This window comes from Nicotiana tabacum, chromosome 17 (genome assembly GCF_000715075.1).
Source record: "Nicotiana tabacum cultivar K326 chromosome 17, ASM71507v2, whole genome shotgun sequence".
Taxonomy (NCBI): domain Eukaryota; kingdom Viridiplantae; phylum Streptophyta; class Magnoliopsida; order Solanales; family Solanaceae; genus Nicotiana; species Nicotiana tabacum.
Window position 1 is genome coordinate 108,284,762 of NC_134096.1, and position 22,648 is coordinate 108,307,409.

Sequence of the window (22,648 nt, forward strand, 5' to 3'; positions counted from 1 at the left end):
AATGGCAAACCCTCAATTTTTAAACCTTTTGCCCATCACTTTCCGCTTCTGCGAGTACTTAGCCGCATCTGCAACTCCACGCCTACGGAAAATACCATCGCATGTGTGGTTCCAACTTAAGCCCAGAAGGCTCACCCCTGCGGAGCTCGAGTTTCTGCACAAGCAGTTCTGCGGACATTGTCCGCTTCTGCGGATATTGTCCGCTTCTGCGGACATTGTCCGCTTCTGTGGACTTCCCTTCCAGCTCATTCTACGCTTCTGCGGAACCACGCGCACATCTGCAGGCTCACAGATGCAGCATCACCCTTGCAGCTGCAACCCCTGGCCACCTCTTTAATCCCGCTTCTGCGCTTGCTCTCTCGCTTCTGCGAGCTCGCACCTGCGATGAGACTTCTGTAGGTGCGATTACACCAGCAGCTTTCCAACTTCAGGAACTCTCTATGTTCAAATCCAAATTCGATAACCACCGTCACCATGAACAATATTAAATTTCAAAGTTTAGCCTTTTATATATGTTTGTTTCTCCACTCATCGCTCGCAGTTGGTTCAATATAATTACACTGCTAGGTGCTTTGTAAATTGAAAATTAACCAACCATTTTAAAGTCATGGAGAAGGAAGTCAATCGCCAGCTCTATTGGTGTTTTTGGAGTACTGCAACAAAATTAAGAATAATAATAGAATATTTTTGTGAAAATTCTGTCAGAAAAAGAGTACCAAAAATAGAGTGTCACTTAAGTAGTAAATCATAAGACAGCATTACAACGGCGGATTTATGGTCGTTGTTTCCTTCTTAGACTTCTGAGTTTCTGAATCGCCGACTACACTGCTTTCTTGTACGACTCCTCCACTACTCCACTTGGAAATAATAATTGCACAATAAAAAGTAAAAAAAATAAAAATAAATAAAAAATAAACTATCGCTATCGCCCCCAAGAACATAACATAAACAAAGACACAATCATTAACTGCACCACTACACAATAAAAAGATTCAAAATTAAACATTTTACAGTTCATATATATTTTGTTTATAGGTGTTACGACCCTCTGATCATATATATTGTAACGGGCATTACTGTAATCAGAGAAGCAAGTACGGAGAGAGTGAAGGGCAAGTTCCCAGACAGGTTTAGACTATTTACCACCGGCGTCGAGTGCCACCCATACTCTGCGAATGTAATCTCAAACTGGTAGTACTAGAAAATGGTTGAATTCTGAACGTCAAAACGGCCGCAAATCGAGCTTTTCCAATAAATTTCCGACTGAAAATAATTAGTCATAAAACACAATCACAAACAATTTGCGACCCAAACGGTCAAAAATTTCCAACTGAATTGGTCGCAAAATGAATAATTTGGAACGCGTTGAATTTTTAGGGATTTGCGACGGATTTAGTAGGTAATTTTCCGACCGAATCGATCGTAAATATAAATTATAAAATAAATAAATATTTAAATTTTCTGACCGAAACTGTTGCAAAATATGAGAATAAAATAATTAAATAAATTCATAAATTCATTATTTTCTGACCGAATCGGTCGCAAATCTAGGAGAATTCTGCTATTTTTTTCAACTACACCACCTCCCAAATAAAAAACCAACCAATGAAACATTCACATTCATATTCTAAATGTTACGACTCAATTTTCCCTATAGGCCCTGATGCCCAACATCGCCACTAGGTAAGCCAACAGTGAACTAGTCATGTATTTATTCATTTTTAATAATTTTAAAGTAGTTGATTATTTATTAAATAGGCGAGAAATGGAAAATTATAGTAAAGTAAGCGAATGAAAGTGCAAGATACGGTGAAATATATATCCAAAAGCCATCAAGTGTCTACTAGCATGTTTTCAAGATTCGGTGTCACAAGTGTATGAACAACTAATAGAATATACAAAACACCTATGCTACTGTCTGAAATAAGATAGATAGAAAGTAAATACAAAAAAGAGACTGTGGGTGCCGCAGATCGGACTCAGAATGCATCTCACCACTATGCCTCGGGGTAACAGGGGTACGCGCCTGAATGACTACCAGATGCACCTGCCTCAGATCCTGCACGATTAGTACAGAAATGTAGCGTGAATACATAAATAACATGTACCTAGTAAGTATCCAGTCTAACCTCGAAAAAGTAGTGACGAGGGTCGACATCGACACTTACTATGGGCCAACAACAAAAATACAGAAATTCTAAGTAGACATGGAATATGCGAATAATAATAATAACACAATAACAAGAAGTGAATAAATGATTCTTTAACTGATAGTCTATTTAAAGATCTCCAACTAACACATACTAACTCCAATAAATTTCGGGTCAATAATTTAAATTATAACCTTTTAAATCATCAATATAATATCAAGTGAAATCGGGATCCAAGCATATTCACGCACGATTTATGCCGAGATCGTACGACCCGATCAAAAATACTGTGTACACTGCCGAGGGCCGAACGACACGAACCATAGATGCATCTACTATACTTCCACGTTCGGCCCGCTCCACAGGAAGATAGAATACTCTATGAACATCTGATTTAAAAGCTATCACAAGACTAATACACAATGGAATAGAATTTCTATTAACGGTCAAGTAACCCGCCAAAACTCAAAGTAAGAGAAATTAGGTCTTTACAAACCATTTATCAAGTTTCAATATAATTTAGGCACTTAAATTAACAAGTAGAGTGCACACAATACAAGTATTTCATGATTTGGGGTCCTAAAATTACCCGGACTTAAGCATGATTAGTAGCTATGCACGGACTCTCGTCACCTCGTGCGTACGTAGCCCTCACAATTAGAGGCAAATAGTAATTTAAAACACCTCTATGGTAAATTCCCTCTAACAAGGTTAGGCAAGATACTTACCTCGTCCCGAATCTCACTTTCCGACACACAAATTGACTCTAAGGCCTCAACTTGGTGGCAAACAATCCGAAACTAGTCAAATATTATATAAATCAATCAATATACACTCACAAGTTCATAATTTAGCTATTAGAGTGATTACCCAACCCAAATTGGAAGATTCCTAAATCTCACTCCCGGGCACACGTGTTCGAATTCCAGATATTTTCGAAGATAACTGTTACTCATACCCTCACGTACTCAAATATAAAATTTCTACCCAATTCCATAACCATTTTCGTGGTTAAATCTCATTTTTATCAAAACCTAGGTTTTTCAAATAAACCCATAATTTTCACAATTTTGCATATTAAAATCTACCCACAATTTATGTATTAAACTTACATTGGGTAGGACTTACTTACCTTCGATAGCTAGGTGAAAATCCCTCTTCAAAGAGCTCTAAAATCGTCCAATAAGTGAAAGAAACAAACCAAAATAGCCTAAATTCCGATATAAATACACCTCACTGCCCCCCAGTGGTTTCCGCTTCTGTGGAATATTTGGTTGCTTCTGCGGTTCTACATCTACGGAGGTTGCATTGCAGATGCGGCTCCCCGATTGGCCTCTTTCCGTTTCTGCGACGCCTACTTCACATCTGCGGGCCACTGACCACTTCTGCCGTCGTACACCTGCACCCCCGTGTTCGCACCTGCGTACTCAGCCCCCATAGCCCAGCCTCGCACATGCGGCTAGCTAGCCGCTTCTGCGATGCCACACCTGCGGCCAATTCATCGCAGGTGCGAACACATCAGAACCTCTGCTGCTTCAGCAATTCTTCCAAGTCCAAACATGTTCCGCACATCGTCCGAACAACATCTGAGGCCCCGGGGGACTCGTTCAAACATACCAACAAGTTTGAAATCATAAAACGGACTCGCTCGAACTCTCGGAACATGTAAAACAACATCAAAACTAAGGATTACACCCAAACCAAATCAAATCAACTTATGAACTTCATGTTTTTCCAACTTACTCCAAATTTGCCGAATCATACTAAAACTACCTCGAATGATGCCAATTTTTGTGTGCAAGTCTTAAATTACCATACGAAACTATTTCTAGGCTCGGAATCTCAATAAGACCTCGAAACACCAAAACTACTTCAAACCAAATTTAAAGAACTTGAAAACTTTAATGTGCCAACTTTCAACTTTGTGTATCGAAATGCTCCCGGTCATCCGAAACACGATCCTACCATGCGTCCAAGTCTAAAATTATCATACGAACCTATTGGAACCGTCAAAACCTAGTTCCTTAGGTCGTTTACTCAAAACGTTGATTCAAGTCAAACTTAACCTTTTTATGCCACTATTAAGGAACTAACCATCCCGCAAGTCATAAAAGAGTAAAAGAACATACAGGGAGTCTTATTTCGGGAAACAGGGATCTAGTGAAGATAGATTTCAGACAATTCAATCTATTACAACAAAATTCAACAAAAGAAAGACCTACATAGAGGAGTCTAACAACCACTATAATAATACGAGTATAACCAAAAATTCTAGTAGTAACAAATTACTAGTTAATTTGTTCACCGTAGTATACATAACTCTTTTTGTTTACAAATTGCTCCATAGTGAGAATTATTTACCGATTTGAACTCTTTTATCCCCTTAAAATGGCCTTGGTTTCTCCGATTTAAGTTTTCAATTCATAAATAAACTAATATCCAATCAATTCAACTGATTGCCTCAGTTTCAAACAAAGTTGGAGTCAATTATATGTATCCTCATTAATCGTTACTCTTTTTTAAGATCAAAATCATTCAAATTCTACTTTGCTTATAGCTAATTTTTCTTTTAAAGCAATCATAAACTCTCAAGAAACTAGAGGATCTCTAAATATTCTTTCTTCATATAAACACTAAAGTTCTACTTTCTATTCATCAAAGCTCGTTGTACATAATTAGCAGCTCTCTAAATCTACGGCTTCTCTAGATCATTACACATCTTGCTTCATAAACGTTGCAAATATAAACAATAAAGTTCAATTTTTTATTCAATTAAAATGATAATAAAAACATAATGGATAACTTTTATTCATCAAAACTAGTAACAAAATAAGTAAATATTTCAGAATCAATTCAAAATTTCAAGAATTAAACCTTAATAAGAAAATTAGCCAAAAACTTTAATTTACATAAAAATTGGAAAAATAGAAAAACTAACCTTGATGTCGCAGTGGACCCACCAGAGTGGTTTCGTCGGGCCTGCTGGAGTGGTGTTGCCAAACTAGAATAAAATAAAAAAAACATGTTAGGAATTTAAGTGGGAAAAGGCAAAACAGGCGGGCGGGCGGGCGACAGACAGAGAGAGAGAGATAGAAAGAGCGAGAGGTGGACTGACCAAAGGGGGAGAGACTATCTCTCCGGAGCCGGTGAGGAAGAGAGAAGCGGTGTCGGTAAGGTGGAGAAGACAACGATGGTGAAGAGGAAGGCAAAAGTGAAGAAAATAAAGAGAGAAGAGAAAGGAAGAAGGACTGTTGGGCGGGACCATAAAAAAGAATTTCAACCGAAATGGTCGGAGCGTTATTTCATTTTTTTTAAAATTCTAAAGTGAGACCGAATCAGTCGCAAATTTGGTCAAACTAGTGAGATCTCATAAATGGCACATTCGGTCGCAAATTTTTATTTTATTTTTTTTATACTTTTGCAATTGAAACGGTCGGAACTTTACTTTAATTTTAATTTTTTTTTAAAGTGTGACCAAATCGGTCGTAAACTAGGTCAAACTAGTCAAACCCAGGCAGTCGTTTTGAGTGTTGTAGCCATGCTCCCTTATTTATTGCTGATTTTATGTTTAATTATTGTTATGTGACTTTCCGGGGTGGTTGATTCCATTTTGGGGATGTTTCAGAATGAGATGAGACACTTAGTCTCAAGGTTGGAAGCTTAAGTTGAAAACGGTTGATCGAATATTGACTTATATGTAAACGACTCCGAAATGGAGTTTTGATGGTCTGAATAGCTCTGTTGGGTAATTTTGGACTTAGGAGTGTGTCCATATAGTGATTTGGAGGTCCGTAGTTGATTTAAGCTTGAAATAGCGAGAGTTGGAAAATTAGAAGTTTTAGAAATTTAAAAGTTTGACCGAGAGTTAAATTTGTGGTTACCGGGCTCCGATTGGGGTTTCAAGAGTTGGAGTAGGTCCGTTGTGTCATTTATTGTGTGCGAAATTTGAGGTCAATCGGACGTGATTTGATAGGTTTCAGCATCGATTGTAGAAGTTGGAATTTCCTAGTTTTCATCAGGCTTGAATTGAGGTGTGATTCGTGTTTTTGATGTTGTTTGATATGATTTGAGGGATCGACTAAGTTCGTATCATGTTTTAGGACTTGTTGCTATATTGGTTGAGGTCCCGGGGGCCTCGGGCAGAGTTCGGATAGTTCACGGATCAAGTATGGAATTTGAAAAACTTTTGTAGTTCATCAGGTCTGGTGCTATCACACATGCGTAGTTTTGATCGCATGGGCGAGCTTGCATAAGCGAGCAGAGGAGCACAGATGCAGCCTGGAGAGGGGTGTGCAGTGGTCGAAGGTGCGAGGGTATTTCCGCACCTGCGTGGTCGCAGATGCGGAGTATGGGTGCAGAAGAGGGATTAGTGAGGAAGTTGTGGAGCACAGATACGGAGGAAGTTCCGCAGATGCGGACTCGCACCTGCGCGTGTGGGATTGCAGAAGCGAAGGTAGAGACCTCAGGTATAACCTCAGAAGCGGGGAAGTTCCCGCACCTGCGAGATCGCAAATGCAGTTAAGTAGGTCGTAGGTGCGAAAGCACTTGAAGTGTTAAATCCGAAGGGTTTCGTAATTTTTCTCATTTTGGACTTTGCAAACTAGGTTTAACGCGATTTGTGACAGGGATTTCAAAGGGTTTCTTGAGGTAAGTCACTTGTGGTCATTTTTATTCAATAATCTTATTTCCCCATTGAAAATTTTACCTAGTTTGTGTGATTCTGTGGAACTGTATAGTTGAATAATCTTGTCGTTATATTATATTTTCCATATGTTAGAGAAATTGAGCTGCAAGTCATGGTAGAAATCTTACTTAGGCCACATGTTGGTACTGTTGGTACCCACAAAGGTCGTGTTACATGTTGAATTATTTGCTTAGTTTGAAATTTTATACTCAGTCACAACTATTATTTGCATATCATATCTGAGTTTCTGTTGTCCTTTATTGATACATCATATCATCATTGTTTGGGCTGATTATCCTAATTCTTGTAAGCCCGAGAGCCTAGAGAGATTGATGGCTGAGTAAGACCGAGGGCTTGATTGTGAGGATATTTATGGGATCGGGTTGTATGCAGAAACATGTTTATTTGATTCATGCCATGATTGGCTTGTTATAGCAGTTAGCTGGAACTCCCTTCCAGAGTCTGCACATCCACAGTGAGCGCAGGTGCCGAGAGTGAGTGTCGAGCGATTGGGAGGATTGAGTGACCGTGAGGATGGAGTGACTGTGAGGATGGAGTGAATGGGAGGACTGAGTGATTGATACTTTGAGAGTATGCATATGATTTCATTACTGTTTTGTACTTTAGTTGGCATATATAACTGTCCTGTAGATATTGAGATGCACCATATCGTGTTTCAATTGAACTTGACATGATTTACCTGTTTGGGCTTTAACAGTTAAACTTGAAAGCATGCCTACATTTTTGTACTAAAATTCTGTAATTGAACTGTATCTGCAATGCTCGTCACTACTTTCAGCCCAATTAAACTTGTTACTTACTGAATTGGTTGTACTCATGCTACACCCTGAACCTCATGTTCAGATCCAGGTGTTTTCGATCACAACAGTTGTTGATTCGTAGAGTTCAGACATTCGGAGATCATCGAGGTAGTTGATTGATGCCCGCAGACCTTGACTCTCCTCCCTATCCCTTAGCTTTATCTAGTTTTATGAGAGTTTTACTTATTTAAATCTGTTTTAGTATATTTTAAATTTGAAAGTGTTGTTAATGTCTAAGTTGTCGGCTTGCCTAGTACCATGATAAGTGCCATCATGACAGGTTGAGTTTTGGGTCGTGACAAGTTAGTATCAGAGCCTAAGTTACATAGGGCTCAAGAGTCATGCGCAGGTTTAGTAGAGTCTTGCGGATCGGTACAGATACGTCTGTACTTATCTTCGAGAGGCTGGAAAACCCTTAGGAAAACTTCACATTCTTGTATTCCTGTCGTGCAGATTTGTTAATTCTGGGAACTAAACTTCCGTTATTCTATTCTCTCACAGATGGTGAGGATATGTACTACCGAACAAGATGGACAGCCACCAGTACCACAAGCTAGGGCCTCGAGAGGTCGGGACCACGGTAGGGGTCGTTGTAGGGGCCGAGGTGCAGCTCGTACACCAATTAGAGAAGCACCCACAGATCCACCAGTTGCTCCAGCTCAGGAGAAGGTTCCAGATATGGTAGAGCCAGTTGAGCCAGCTTAGGAACCAGTTGTGCCCATTGTGATTCTAGGCCTTCAGAAGTCTTTGGCTCAGATATTGATTGTATGCACTAGCCTTGCTTAGGCGGTTTATATTCAGACCGCGCTAGCCACTTCTCAGGGTAGGAGAGGTACTCAGACTCCCGATGCCCGTACTCTAGAGCAGGTAATGTAGGGACTTCAGATATCGGGGGTATTACCAGCCCATCCGGTCGTGGTTGCTCAGGACAAACATGGTCCCATTATGACTGATGAGGACCAGAAGAGGCTAGAGAGATTTGGGAGTCTCGTGCCTCCATCATTCAATGGGGTTGAGTCAGAGGATGCCCAAAACTTCTTGGATAAGTGCCAGCGAATTCTTCGCACGACGGGTATTCTGGAGACCAGTGGGGTCTCATTCACTATTTTTTAGTTTTTTGGGGTTGCCTTCAGATGATGGGAGGCCTATGAGAAGCGTAGTCCAGTCAGTGCGGCACCACTTACATGGCATGAGTTCACCGTTCTCTTATTGGAGAAGTTTGTGCCACAGACCCGCAGGGAAGAGCTGCGCAGATAGTTCGAGCAACCACGTCAGGATATCATGTCTATGACCAGTATGAGATGCAATTTTCAAAGTTGGCTCATCACGCAGCTTGGTTGGTTCCCACTGAGAGGGAAGGATTAGGAGGTTCATTAATGGCCTCCACTATCAGTTACGTTTTATTATGTCACGGGAGAGTGTATCAGGTGCTATGTTCGACGAGGTGGTTGATATTGCTCGGGAGAGTGCTACGTTTTATCATGAGAGTGGGGAGAGGGAGGCCAAGAGGCCTCGTGGTTTGGGTGGTTTGGGTGGTGTTCCTTCTGGGGGCAGTCCTACCACAGTAGGGGACGTCCTTATAGGATCGCTCAGATGGCTCGCCCAGTTCATCGTCGTGCATCATCTAGTCATAGTTCATACAGTGCCAGTCCTGGTCAGTCATCTCTCAGTGCTCTCCCGGCTCAGAGCTCATCTCGTGCTCCATCGGTTTAGGGTTCATCTGTGCCAGGTAGGGGTGTTCATAAAAATCCAAAAAACCAAACCAAACCGAAAACCGAACCAAACTGACCAGAAAACCGATACTTTTTAGGTTTGGTTTGGTTTTGGTTTTGAATTTTAAAAACCGATCAAATTTGGTTTGGTTTTGGTTTTAATAAAAAAGTAACTGAAAAAAACCCGAACCAAACCGACACACACACACACACACACACACACACACACACACACACACACACACACACACACACACACACACACATATATATATATATATATATATATATATATATATATATATATATATATATATATATATATATATATATATGTTTTTATATAAAGTTTCTAAAATTTTATGGTACATATTAGTCGTTTATATTTTTAGTCTAGTTTTTTGCTATTATAATAATCTTTTGGTAGTGTATGTCTCATATTTAAGAAAATAACCGATAAATAACCGAAAAAAACTGAAAACCCGACCAAAACCAATAAAACCCGAATCGATAAAAAAACCGACTTAATTGGTTTGGTTTGGTTCCAATATTTGAAGAACTGACTTATTTGGTTTGTTTTCTTTTAGGGAAAAATCGATCCAAACCGAACCATGAACACCTCTAGTGCCAGGTCATTCTAGCAGTTACTCTGGTATCCCCATTGCCCGGGAGATCCAGTGCAGCAGAGGAGTCAGGTTGCGACTTCCGCACCAGTTACTTCACCACCCGCCTAGTGATAAGTAGGGATTTTGACTGCTTATTAGCACTTTTTTTCTCTTGTCTTAGTCCGAAAGTATCGAATTATGTTCCCAAAACTAATGAAATCGTGCAAATTGTAGGAATACTGGAAGTTTGGTCTCCCATGATGAACTCTGACTAAAAAAGGAGCCTTCCTAAGCACAAGGCATTAAAGGGAGTAGAAGCATAGATGTGTAGTCTGCAGAAGGAATTCTGCAGCCGGAGAAGAAATTGCGGACCACAAAATTTCATTTGCGACCGCAAACCAAGAATGAAACCCAAACAGGACTTTCAGCAATGTGCGACCGCAGACCTGGGCTTTAACTGAGAGATTCAAAGTTCAGAGAATATGCAAAAAGACCAAGTCCTGAAGCCCTTGTGAAGAGCGGACCGCACAAGAATTGTGCAGCTACAGAAAATTGCCTCGCGGCCGCAGTCCAGAAATGTGCAGTCGCAGAACTTACATTCTTGCCAGCTGAAGAACTCTGCGGACTGCACATGGAATTGTGCGGCCGCAGAACCTCCTGAGGGGTATTTTTGTCCGCAATTATTGGCTCTGTATAAATAAGCGAGTTTCACAAAATTAGGTCAAGTTTGAACATCGAAAGTTGTTGTAGTCGTTTCAATTTACTATTTTAGGAAGTTTTAGCTTATTTGAGTATATTAACACTAGACTAAATCATTTTAATCTTTCATTGTGAGTTTAATTAGATTTTCTTCTCTATTTTCTGTAATTTCCAATATGAGTAGATAGACTTTTACTAGGGTTGTGACCCAACCCTAGTGTGCAAACCTTATGGGTGATTATATTAATGTTTGTTTATAATTAGGTATTGATTATTTAACTTAGTTTATTCTTCAATTTTAGATTTAATGGTTGCAAACATTGATTCATGCCTATTTTACTTAGTCTCTACTTGAGAAAGAGGGACCTAGTCTAGGATAACTTAAATAACAAGGAATTGGATTAATTGAGAGATTAATAAACCTGATTAAAGGGTTCAAACTAGAGATAGTAAGGAGCCGACTTGAGCTCATATCAACTGTTATAAGTGATACCCATTGGGACTTAAGAAAGCCAAATTGGACAAAATCACTCTCTAACCGAGAGGTATTGAGTGGATATCGTAGAGTTGAGAGCTATAATACACCCCAATCAACAAAACAAACATTAACGTCTTTATCCCATTAGGAAAACACCTAGGTTATAGTCACATTCCTAGTCCTTTAAACTATTTGGTAAAACCTCAAAATGTTTTATCTCTAATCTATTTTCTTTAGCCTACATTCATTAGAGTAACTGTAGCCGTAGAAAACAAAACTCTATTGTGGAAGTGCAATCTTAGATCGTCCATTTCCTTGCTTCAGATATATACCCCTAACACCCCTCATAACTCTCAGTGGATTCGACCCCGACTTCTAGTTAGGTAATTATTATTGCATACGACCGTATCATATCTCTTATTGAGGTGTGTTTTGGACGTCATCAATTTTTGGCGTCGTTGTCGGGGAGTCAAAACGGTGTTAGCTACATATTTGGGTTTATTTTTGGAATATCTCAATTTCCTTCCGTTTTACTAACTTTTGGAAATAATTTTAGGTACAATCATGGCGGAAAACAATGAACTCGGAAATATGCCTTTGGGGGATGTGGACGTTGAGGATGAGCAAGTTGATGAGGTTCCACCTGAACTTCAAGACAATAGAAGAGGATGTGCACCTCATGACAATGTTCCTGCTCCACCCCCACCTCCACCATGAGTGGATCCACACCGGGTGTTACCTAATGAAGGGTACGCAAGTGCCATAGTCCCGCCCCGTATTAGGACGGGCAACTTTCAAATCACCAATGTGATGCTCACTTTGCTAGAGCAACGAGGTTTCTTCACCGGTGCTCCAAGTCAAAAAGCGTATAAATATTTGAAGGGGTTTGTGGATAATTATTATGGGAGCAAACAAACAAATGTCTCCGAGGATGCATTGAGGCTAAGGCTTTTTCCCTTTTCACTATGAGGAAAAGCTTTACATTGGTTGGAACGATTACCGAACCATTCCATTTGTACTTGGGATGTGTAGGTGGAAAGATTTATTGCTAAGTTTTTCTCTCTCGGGTATATGGCTACACTTAGAGATGCGATTTTGGCATTCAAGCAAGAGCCAATGAACCACTACACGAGATATGGGAGCGATATAGAACAATGGTCAAGGAATGTCCCAACAACGATATAAGGGAAAAGATTATTCAACAAACCTTCTATCGTGGGATTAACACAACCAACCAATGTGTAGTGAATCAACTTGCCGGTGGAAACTTTATGACTGCACCTTATGCGGAGGCTTGTGAGATTTTGGATGAAATGGCGGAAATATCATCGGCATGGAAATCTCGGGCCAATATACCATAAGGTGATCCGAACATGATCTACCTTCAAAAAGAGTTGCATGACCATGGGCAAGCCATTCCGAATTAACTACTACCATGAATCAACATCAAGTGCAAAATTCTAAGCAAGTCAATTCCATGTAAGGGGTACACATGATGGTAAACAATATAAGGACCAAGGGTCCTCAAGTGCAAAATCAAATGGAGAATTATGTGCAAGAGGATAGTGGTTTTGATCAAGATGATTCTTATAATGAAGAAGAAGAGGAGGTGCAATATGTGAAGAATTTTCAAGGGCAAAGAAATAACTTCCAAGGCCAAAACCAACAACAATGGCGACCTCAAAACAATCAAGGCAACTGGAATTCTAACAATCAAGGAAACTGGAGTGGTGGCAATAACCAAGTAAATTGGAGTGGAAACAATCAATGGAGTTGGCATAACAACAACAACCAAGGAATTGGAGTGAGAAATAATCAAGGAAATTGGACGGGAGTAACAATCAAGGCGGATAGAACAACAATCAAGGGAATCAGGGGTCGGGTTTTCAAAGGCCTCGATGTATCAACAACCGAGCAACTCGCCTCCTTATCCTTCCCATGGTCTAACCTCTTTAAACAATGAGATGAGACGTATTGAGAACATGTTCAAGAAAATTATGGAAAAGAATGCCGATTAGGATGCCCAACTTACCTCACACAACACATCAATCCGCAACTTAGAAGTTCAAATGGGGCAAATATCTCAAGCTCTAAATTCTCGTCCTAAGGGAGTACTACCAAGTGACACGGTGGTAAACCTAAAGGGTGGAAACAACATGGGGCATTCCATGGCCGTTACTACAAGAAGTGGAAGAGGTGAGAATGCACCTATCTCAAATCAAAGGCAACTTGTTGATGGTGAAAAATTGGTGGAAGAAGAGAAGATCCCGAATAATATGGTGCAACCTAATGATGAGGTTCAGATTGATATTGATGATAGTGTGGAAGAGACTCAAGAGGAGGTGAACCCTCAAGAAGCGGTCAATGAATTTTGAAACTATCAAAGTCACTCATCAAGTGAGTGCAATTGCGCACTCAATGGCTCCTAAGTTGAAGGATCCCGGTGCTTTCACAATTCCTTGTACAATTGGAAGTGCCGAGTTTTCCAAAGCTCCTTGTGATCTTGGGGCAAGTGTCAATTTTATACCCTATTCGATTTTTAAGACATTGGGAATTGGGAAACCAAGGACCACCTTTATGAGATTACAAATGGTCGATCGTACTATGAAGAGACCTTTGGGAGTGATTGAATATGTCTTGGTTCGTGTTGATAAATTCATTCTTCCGGCTGATTTTGTCATTCTAGATTGCGAATTTGATTACGAGGTGTCAATTATTCTTGGGAGACCTTTCCTTGATATGGGGAAGGCTCTTTGTGATGTTGAAGCCGGAGAACTTACATTCCGGGTTGGTGATGAAAAGGTGATTTTCCATGTGTGTAAGTCCATGCGGCAACCGAATAACAATGAGGTGTTCTCTTTTGTGGACTTGGTGACCGATGTTATTGTTGATAAAACAAGTGCTATGATCAATATGGGTGATATATTGGAGGTCGTGTCGCTCAACTTTGATGATGACGAGATGGATGGCTTCATGGAATATGTGAACTCTTTGCAAGGAGTGGGGTCGTACAAATATGCACCCCAGAAATTGTCCTTGGATCTTGAAAATAGGAAAACTTCTCCTACAAAGCCTTCTATTGAAAAGCCTCCTACTTTGGAGTTGAAGCCATTTCCTCCACATCTTCGGTATGAATTTCTTGGTCCTTGTTCTACTTTACCGGTTATTCTTTCCTCTTGTTTAACTAACGTGCAGGTAGATTCCACTTTGACAGTGCTACAAAAGAAGAAGAAGAAGAAGAAGAAGAAGTCTATTGGGTGGACCTTGGCGGATATTCGGGGAATAAGCCCTGCATTTTGCATGCATAATATAAACTTGTAGGATGGTGCCAAACCATCTATTGAACATCAAAGGAGACTCTGTGAGTATATGCAAGAAGTTGTCAAAAAGGAGATAATCAAGTGGTTGGATGCTGGTGCTGTCCACCCCATCTCTGATAGTTCATGGACTTCTCCGGTTCAAAGTGTCCCAAAGAAGGGGGGCATACTGGTAGTCACCAATGACAAGAATGAGTAGATTCATACAAGAACGATGATCGGTTGGAGAGTGTGTATGGACTATCTCAGACTCAACAAAGTCACAAGGAACACTTTGCACTTCCTTTCTTAGATCAAATGCTCGATAGATTGGCCAGTTGTGCTTTCTATTTCTTTCTTGATAGGTATTCGGGCTACAACCAAATTCTTATTGCTCCAGAAAATCAGGAGAAAACAACCCTTACATGTCCCTATGGTACTTTTGCTTTCAAGCGAATGCCATTTGGTTTGTGCAATGCACCGACAACTTTTCAAAGGTATATGATGGCTACTTTCACGAACATGGTGGAGGACTACCTTGAAATTTTCATGGATGATTTCTCGATGGTTAGAGATGTTTAGAATGTTCTTGCAAATTTGGATAAAGTGTTGGCAAGAAGTGAAGAAACAAATTTGGTGATCAATTGGGAGAAATGTCATTTCATGGTCGAGGAGGGAATTGTCCTTGGCCCCAAGATCTCAAAGAATGGAATTGAAGTTGATAAGGCAAATATTGAGGTAATTTCTAAACTTCCACCTCCAACTTCGGTGAACATTGTGCGGAGTTTCTTAGGCCACACATGGTTCTACCGGCAGTTCATTAAAGCTTTTTCTAAGGTGGTGAACCCGTTGTGCAAACTTTTCAAGAAGTATGCTAAGTTTAACTTCAATGATGATTACATGGGAGCTTTTTAATTGTTAAATTTCAAGTAAATAACTACTCCCATATCACCACTCCAAATTGGAGTGTCCCTTTTGAACTCATGTATGATGCAAGTGACGTAGTGGTTGGGGCTGTTTTGGGGAAACACATCAACACGATTTTTCATCCAGTCTACTATGATAGTAAGACCATGAATAGTGCCCAAGTCAATAACACTGTTATAGAGAAAGCGCTCATTGCCATTGTGTTTGCAACTGAGAAGTTTCGCCCGTACTTGATCGGTGCAAAAGTTATTATCCACACGAATCATGCGATTCTTCGTTATCTTATGAGCAGGAAAGATTCCAAAGTTCGGTTGATGAGGTTGGTGCTTTTGTTGCAAGAGTTTGGTATTGACATCCAGGATAGAAAAGGAAGTGAAAACCAAGTGGCTGACCACTTGTCTCGTTTGGAGGAGGAGGGGAGGCCGCATGATGGCCTTGAAATCAATTACTCCTTCCCCGATAAGGAACTCTTGGTTATTTCAATGGAATAGGTGCCACGGTTCGTGGATCTAGAAAATATCATCATGTGTGGAATCATCCCGGATGAGTTCTCCTCAAACCAAAGGAAAAAGCTCAAATGGGATTGTCAAGATTATTATTGGGATGAATCATACCTCTTTCGGATTTGTACGGATTGGGTGATTAGAAGATGTGTATAGGAAGAAGAAGAACAAGGTGGAATTCTTGGGGTTTGTCATTCTTCGCCACATGGTGGTCATCATGGTGGAGAGAGAACGGTAACCAAATTACTTAGTTGTAGTTTCTATTGGCCCACTCTTTACAAGGATGCAAGTGATTTAATGAAAAGATGTGATGAATGTCAAATGGCTGGTGGAATCTCAATGAAAAATGAAATGCCTCTCACTACCATTTTGGAGATTGATATTTTTGATGTGTGGGGTATCCACTTCATGGGTTCTTTTGTGAGTTCTTGTGGAAATACCTACATCTTGGTTGCGGTAGATTATGTGTTCAAATGGGTTGAGGTCATCGCACTACCCAACAATGAGGCGACAAGTGTGGTGGCGTTCTTGAAGAAAAATATTTTCACAAAGTTTGGTACTCTGTGGACTATTATAAGCGATGGGGGTCACATTTTTGCAACAAGGCTTTCGACACTTTACTTGGAAAGTATGGTGTTACTCATAAAGTCACAACTCCCTATCATCCACGAGCTATCGTTCAAGTGGAAGTCTCCAACCGGGAGATAAAGAGTATTTTGTCCAAAATAGTGAATGCTAACCGGATGGATTGGTCCAAGAAGCTTGATGATGCATTATGGACTTATCGGACGGCTTATAAAACACATATCGGAATGTCACCATACCAGTTGGTGTTCGGGAAAGCTTGTCACCTTTCAGTGAAATTTGAGCACAAAGCCATGTGGGCTCTAAAGAAGTTGAATCTTGATTGGGATATAGCCGCTAACTTGAGGGTTGCACATTTGAATGAATTGAATGAGTTTCGGTAACATGCTTATGGAAGTTCATCCTTGTACAAATAAAATATGAAATATCTTCATGACAAATACATTTGGATCAAAGAGTTCAAAGTGGGCGATCTTGTATTGTTATTTAATTCAGGGTTGAGGATGTTTTCCGGGAAGCTAAAGTTCAAATGGACTGGTCCTTTTGAAATTGTGGGTGTGATACCTTTTGGTGCATTGGACTTGAAAAATAAAAACAATAAAGTATTTCGAGTCAATGGTCATTGGGTGAAGCACTACTTGGGAAAAGTTGGAGATAGCCACGTCGTAGCGGTCATTCATTTCAATTGATGGTATTATGCATCGTGCCACGACGTTAAATCAGGCGCTTCTTGGTAGGCAACTCATATTTATTTTCCTTTTTCTTTTGTAGTTAGGTGTTGTTTTTATTCTAACTTGATTCGAAGTGTGCTACAGGCTGAGCGTGACTTACAGGAATTGTGGACAAAAATCTGGCTAAGTGTGGACCGCAGGTGATTTGTGCGAATCACACATTTTTGGGTGCTATAGCAAAGGAACATTGCGACCGCACAATTGGTTTGAGGACCTCACAAATGAGAGGTTGAAAATATCAACTCTCTAAAGTTTTGACTGTCAGAGAAAAGGTCGATCTGCTACCACACATGAAATATGTGACCGCAAATGAAATCTGCGGCCGCACACAAAATTGTGTGGACCGCAGATGAGATGCTGAGACAAGAGTACCATATAACAGAGTGCAGACCGCACATGAAATTGTGCGGCCGCACATTATCTTATTTCCCTCAGAAATTCAAATCATATAAATAGAGGGATATGGCCACAATTACGTTTATTTCTCTCTCTGAGCACAAAACTAGTAATCTCTTGAAATTTCTTGGTGATTTTATCTGTCCACACACACAACATCTATGATCAGTCACTCATCACACGCATTCATCTAGTATGCTTCAATTTCTTATTAATTTTTTTCTTTCTTTTAATTTGTATATTTTTAGTTATTTTTAGGTCATTTGTCATTAGAATTAAACTATGTATCCATTTGGGGGTAAATCTATAATGGGTCAACTAATACATGTTCTATGGGAACTAGGTAAACATATTTTCATGTATCTATGATGTTGCCATATCAAATTGTGCACAAAATTGCAAAACCTAGATAGAATTATTGAATTGTACGTCATTTTTGAACTTTGCGGCCGCACTTGAATTTGTGCGGTCCGCGGATGTGGAATGTAGGGAAACCTAGGGAAGAAGTCATTCTGCGGTCGCAGGTTAAATTGTGCGGACAACAGAATTCTCATCGTGGCTGCAGAACACCCCAGCTACTATCATCAGAGAGTCTACACTTTCTAACTCCAATGTGCAGTTACATGTCAAATTGTGCGGACTGCATAAATCATGTTGCGGTCGCACATCAGCCAATTCTCTGTCATCGGAGAGTTGGCATTTTTGGGTCTCAGAGGTGCGGCCGCAAGTGAAATTATGTGGACCGGACTTCACTTTTGCAGCCGCACATAATAAAAGTGCGGTTCACAAGTCCTCATCTGCGGACACAAGAAAATTGTGGGCCCCGTAATTCTTAACCCTTCAAGCATGTTGTGTCTGTGAACCATCACTGTGTCTTCTGGTTTATATCCTACCTGCATATCTCCTATTTATGTTTGAACATTGAATTGCAACTAACAATCTGACATATCTACGAAATCAATCTCACATATAAAGCCAAGAAAAATATTAAAGGTCAAACAAATTGCAAATATGTTCAGTTACAATTCCCTATTCAACGCTGAATTATCACAAATCCTTGAGAAAAGAAAAATTCGTTGTTTCATGCATCTGGATTACTTCGCCATTTCAAACATTTTACAGGTCAATGTTCCATACACGTTAGTTACATATCAAAACAACAGAAGTCAGGATTTAAGCAGATCCATATAAATGAGGCAGAAATCTAGCAGTTTTTCAATCATTCAAATGAAAACAGCATACAAGGAAGTGTAGAACTAACCTATTTGTAGAGGAAGACACAAAGAGTTCAGCAGCCTGTTGAAATTTTTGGCAAAATCCGCAACAAACAGCCGTAAGTTTGCGCTTTGATAGCTTCGTTCAAGTCCAGAAAAGAGGAAATTGACTTTTTGAAACTTCAGTAATCAATACCCTTTTTAAAATTTGCTTTGAAATCCAGTTTCCTTTTTGTTTTCCGGACCTTTGTGATTTTCAGATCTGGTTTTCAGATTTTTGAATTCCAAAACTTGCTTTTAGCTTTCTAATGTGTGGTGTGCGTGTATGTGAGAGAGGAGAGTGTGGAGCTGAGCCTGTCGTTCCGTGAGAGGTGAGTGAGGTGGGCTACAAGCCACGGTGGAAGTTATATAAAGACGATGTCCTTGTGGTAAAATATTTATGAGTTTAAATTTTTCCTTCGTGAAGTTTAAATTTATACTATAGTACTAATAGAGAGTTATGCCTGATAGGTTTATGTGATAATTCTTTTATGTATTTATGTGCAGTAATTATATTGTAATTATTGAGTTTTAGCCTAGGAGCATTAAATGTGACTCGTTAAGTCAGGTAAATAGTTATGAGGTTTTCATGCCTCACATTCTTTTGTCAGTGTTGTGAAAATTCGAAACGAGGTGTTGGTTAATATGAGATTAATTGATGATGCTGGAATTAATTATGAACAGCTTTTAAGACCAGAGATGTGGTGATAGGCATACATATGATGTGCTTCATGTCTTGATATCATTATGATAATGCAATGCTTGTAATGCTGAGATTTGTGTTATTGATATATACCTTGTGGTGTTTTGTTGGGTTGTGAATGTGTTGTTAGGAATTGTTTTGATATTACTCTGGTAGGTGGATATGGTGTTACTCTGGAAGGTGGATAGGCCTAATTACAGGGGAGACTCTGCCGAAATTTCTGAAAAATTTGGGAGTTAGTAAAATTTGGGAGATTGAGACGTGCAAAAGAAGAGATAAGTTATGTTATGTGTTTGAGGGCGAATGATCCTAAGCATGGAAAAATGTAACACCCCATAAAAATTTTGAAGTACTTCAACACTATCAAGAAAGTTGATGTGTGCGTAGGCACGAGTTGTTATAGCCAGTTGAGACTAATACCGTGCGTTGTTGTAAAAATCAGGCCTTTTGAAAATATTTGGAGTGTAAGAAATTGGTCTTAAAGTTTACAAATATGGATAAAAGAAATAATCTCAAACGAGATGGTGTTGTCGGGCTTATCTCAAATGCGGTAACGTGGGATCAACCGTGAGTATATGTGTAAAAGTAAAATCATCAATTTGGTAACCTCAGAATAATTCTTAGCACGTTCGAGGACGAACATTTGTTTAAGAGGTGGAGAATGTAACGACCCGACTTGTCGTTTTAAGAATTAACGGCTCGTTCAATGACTTAAGGTCTTGAGCAGTTTCGCAATATGTATTATGACCCCCGGGTGTAGTCGAGTTTGATTTATTGAAGATTCGGAATTAAATTAAAAGAACAATCCTTATTTAGAAGCTTAAATAGAAAGAGTTGACCGGAGAGTTGACTTTTGAGCAAACGACTCCGGAATGGAATTTTGATGATATCAATAGCTTCGTATGGTGATTTCGGACTTCGGCGTATGTCCGCATTCGAATTTGGAAGTTCGTAGGACAATTCGACGCATTTTGCGAAAGTTGAAAGATAGAAGATTTTTGGAAAATCCTACCGAAGGGTGAATTTTTTATAACGAGGCCGGATTTCGATTCCGCAAATGGGAATAGCTCCATTACGTCAATTATGACTTGTGTGCAAAATTCGAAGTCATTCCGGATTGATTTGATATGTTTCAGCGCAAAATATAGAAGTTGGAAGATTTAAAAACTTATAATTCGATTCGATGCGCGATTCATAATTTCGGTGTGGTTTGACATGGTTTGAAGCCTCGACTAAGTTCGTATTGTATTTTGGGACATGTTGGTATAATTGGTTGAGGTCCCGGGGGCCTCGGGTGAGTTTTAGATTGGTTAAACGGACCAATATTGGATTTGAAGAAACTATTGGAAATCTTCCACTGGTGTCATCACATCTGCGATGAAATTGATCGCATATGCGCCATCACAGATGCGAGATTGAGGTCGCAGAAGCGAAAGGAGCAGACCTGGGCAATGGTCGCATGTGCGAAAATTATCCCGCATATGCGAGACCGCAGAAGCCAAACTCCCCTGTAGGTGCGAGAGGACAGTGGTCTGTGGGCATCGCAGAAGCGAGAAATTTCTTGCAAAAGCGAGCTCGCGAGTGCGCCTAAAATGTCCGCAAGTGCGAAACTGGGCAGAAATATAGGGATTGAACTTGGTCATTTTTGGCATTTCGTTTTGAAACTTTTGGAGCTCAGATTTGGGCGATTCTAGAGGGATTCTTCACAAGCTTGGTTGGGGTAAGTGTTCTATATCCTAAAGTGATTATATTTCATGAATCTATGGTTATATTCATCATTTAACTTGGATTTAAATGGAGGAAATCAAGATTTTTGTAAAATCTTCCAAAAATGAAAATTTAAGATTTTGGAGGTCGAGGTGTTATTGGAATTCGATAAAATTGGTATGGTTGAACTCGTATCGTAATGGGTTTTCGGATTTCATGAAAATTATGTCGGGTTCCGAGGGGCGGGACCCGCGTTGACTTTGTTGACATTTTGAAATAAATTTTTAATTCGACGTATTATTATCCGTAATTATTTCAGATGAATTTTAATGAAGTTATACAATTAATTTGGATAGATTTGAGTTGTCCGGAGGTCAATTCAAGCAAGAAGGCTATTTTGGAATATCGGCCTATCTTCAAAAAGGTAAGTGTCTTGCTTAACCTCGAGTAGAAGAATTACCCCTTAGGCATCGAGTCTTATGTGTTATTTGTGAATTGTGAAAAGTCATGTACTCTAGGTGACCAGTACGTACTCATGCTTATATGTGCAAAATTTATTGAGTTAAAATCTTGGGCATATTGTGTATTAATTTGAATAATTGTTAGTATGTATTAAATCATCTATTTGTCATGTCTAAATCCTTGTTGTTGAATTTATTTTTATATGACAATTTGATATGATTGTTACTTGAAAACTTATGTAATTTCGTGAGTATTGTTGGTTAGATATTTCTTGGAATTTAATTTCAATATGAATTTTTCCTATGCAAATAATTAATTAAGCAATGTTTAAAAAAGAAGTGTTAATATAGTTATCTAAATTTTGATTAATGAAGGCTTTGCTTTATGCTGAGTAACTTCTATCTCTGTTGATTGTTTTTGGGGTGTTATACACATTGTGTGGGGACTTCAGCTATTTGTTGTGAAATTAATTGATTTGGTTGTATCTTTGGAATTTTGGTTGTGGTCATTGGGCAAATTGTGATATGAATTGATTTTGTTATGTTGTCATGATAGTTTTTCGTGTAAATTGTTGTGTTGTGTGAGTTATTATTTTTAGGATATAAGGGTGGCATTTCACCGTTGATATTATGTGGGTATAAGGATGACATTTCACTGTTGTTGTGTTTGTTGGAATATTGTCTGGGCGGAGCGATAAAGGTTGTTATATGAGTGATAAGGGTGGAAATAGGAGCGATAAGGATGTCTATTGATATTGTCTGGGCGGAGCGATAAGGGTGACTATATGAGTGATAAGGGTGGCAATAGGAGCGATAAGGGTGGCTATTGTCAGGGACGACATGTGATGTTGTAGAGTTGTGATATTGTAGAGTTGTGATGTTGTAGAGTTGTGATGTTGTGATTTTCATGTGATGTTGTGATTTTCTTGTATTTATT

At 39.5% G+C, this 22,648-nt stretch overlaps 1 long non-coding RNA gene across 1 annotated transcript; it reads right to left on the bottom strand.

Annotated features, from left to right (window-relative positions):
• Window positions 1–1,810: 1,810 nt before the first annotated feature.
• On the bottom strand, window positions 1,811–19,258 carry LOC142171603 (uncharacterized). Its single transcript, XR_012701400.1, has 3 exons — window positions 18,849–19,258; window positions 5,089–5,151; window positions 1,811–2,059 (listed from the first exon to the last, which is right to left on the bottom strand). It is a non-coding gene; the product is annotated as an uncharacterized LOC142171603 (long non-coding RNA).
• Window positions 19,259–22,648: the final 3,390 nt, after the last annotated feature.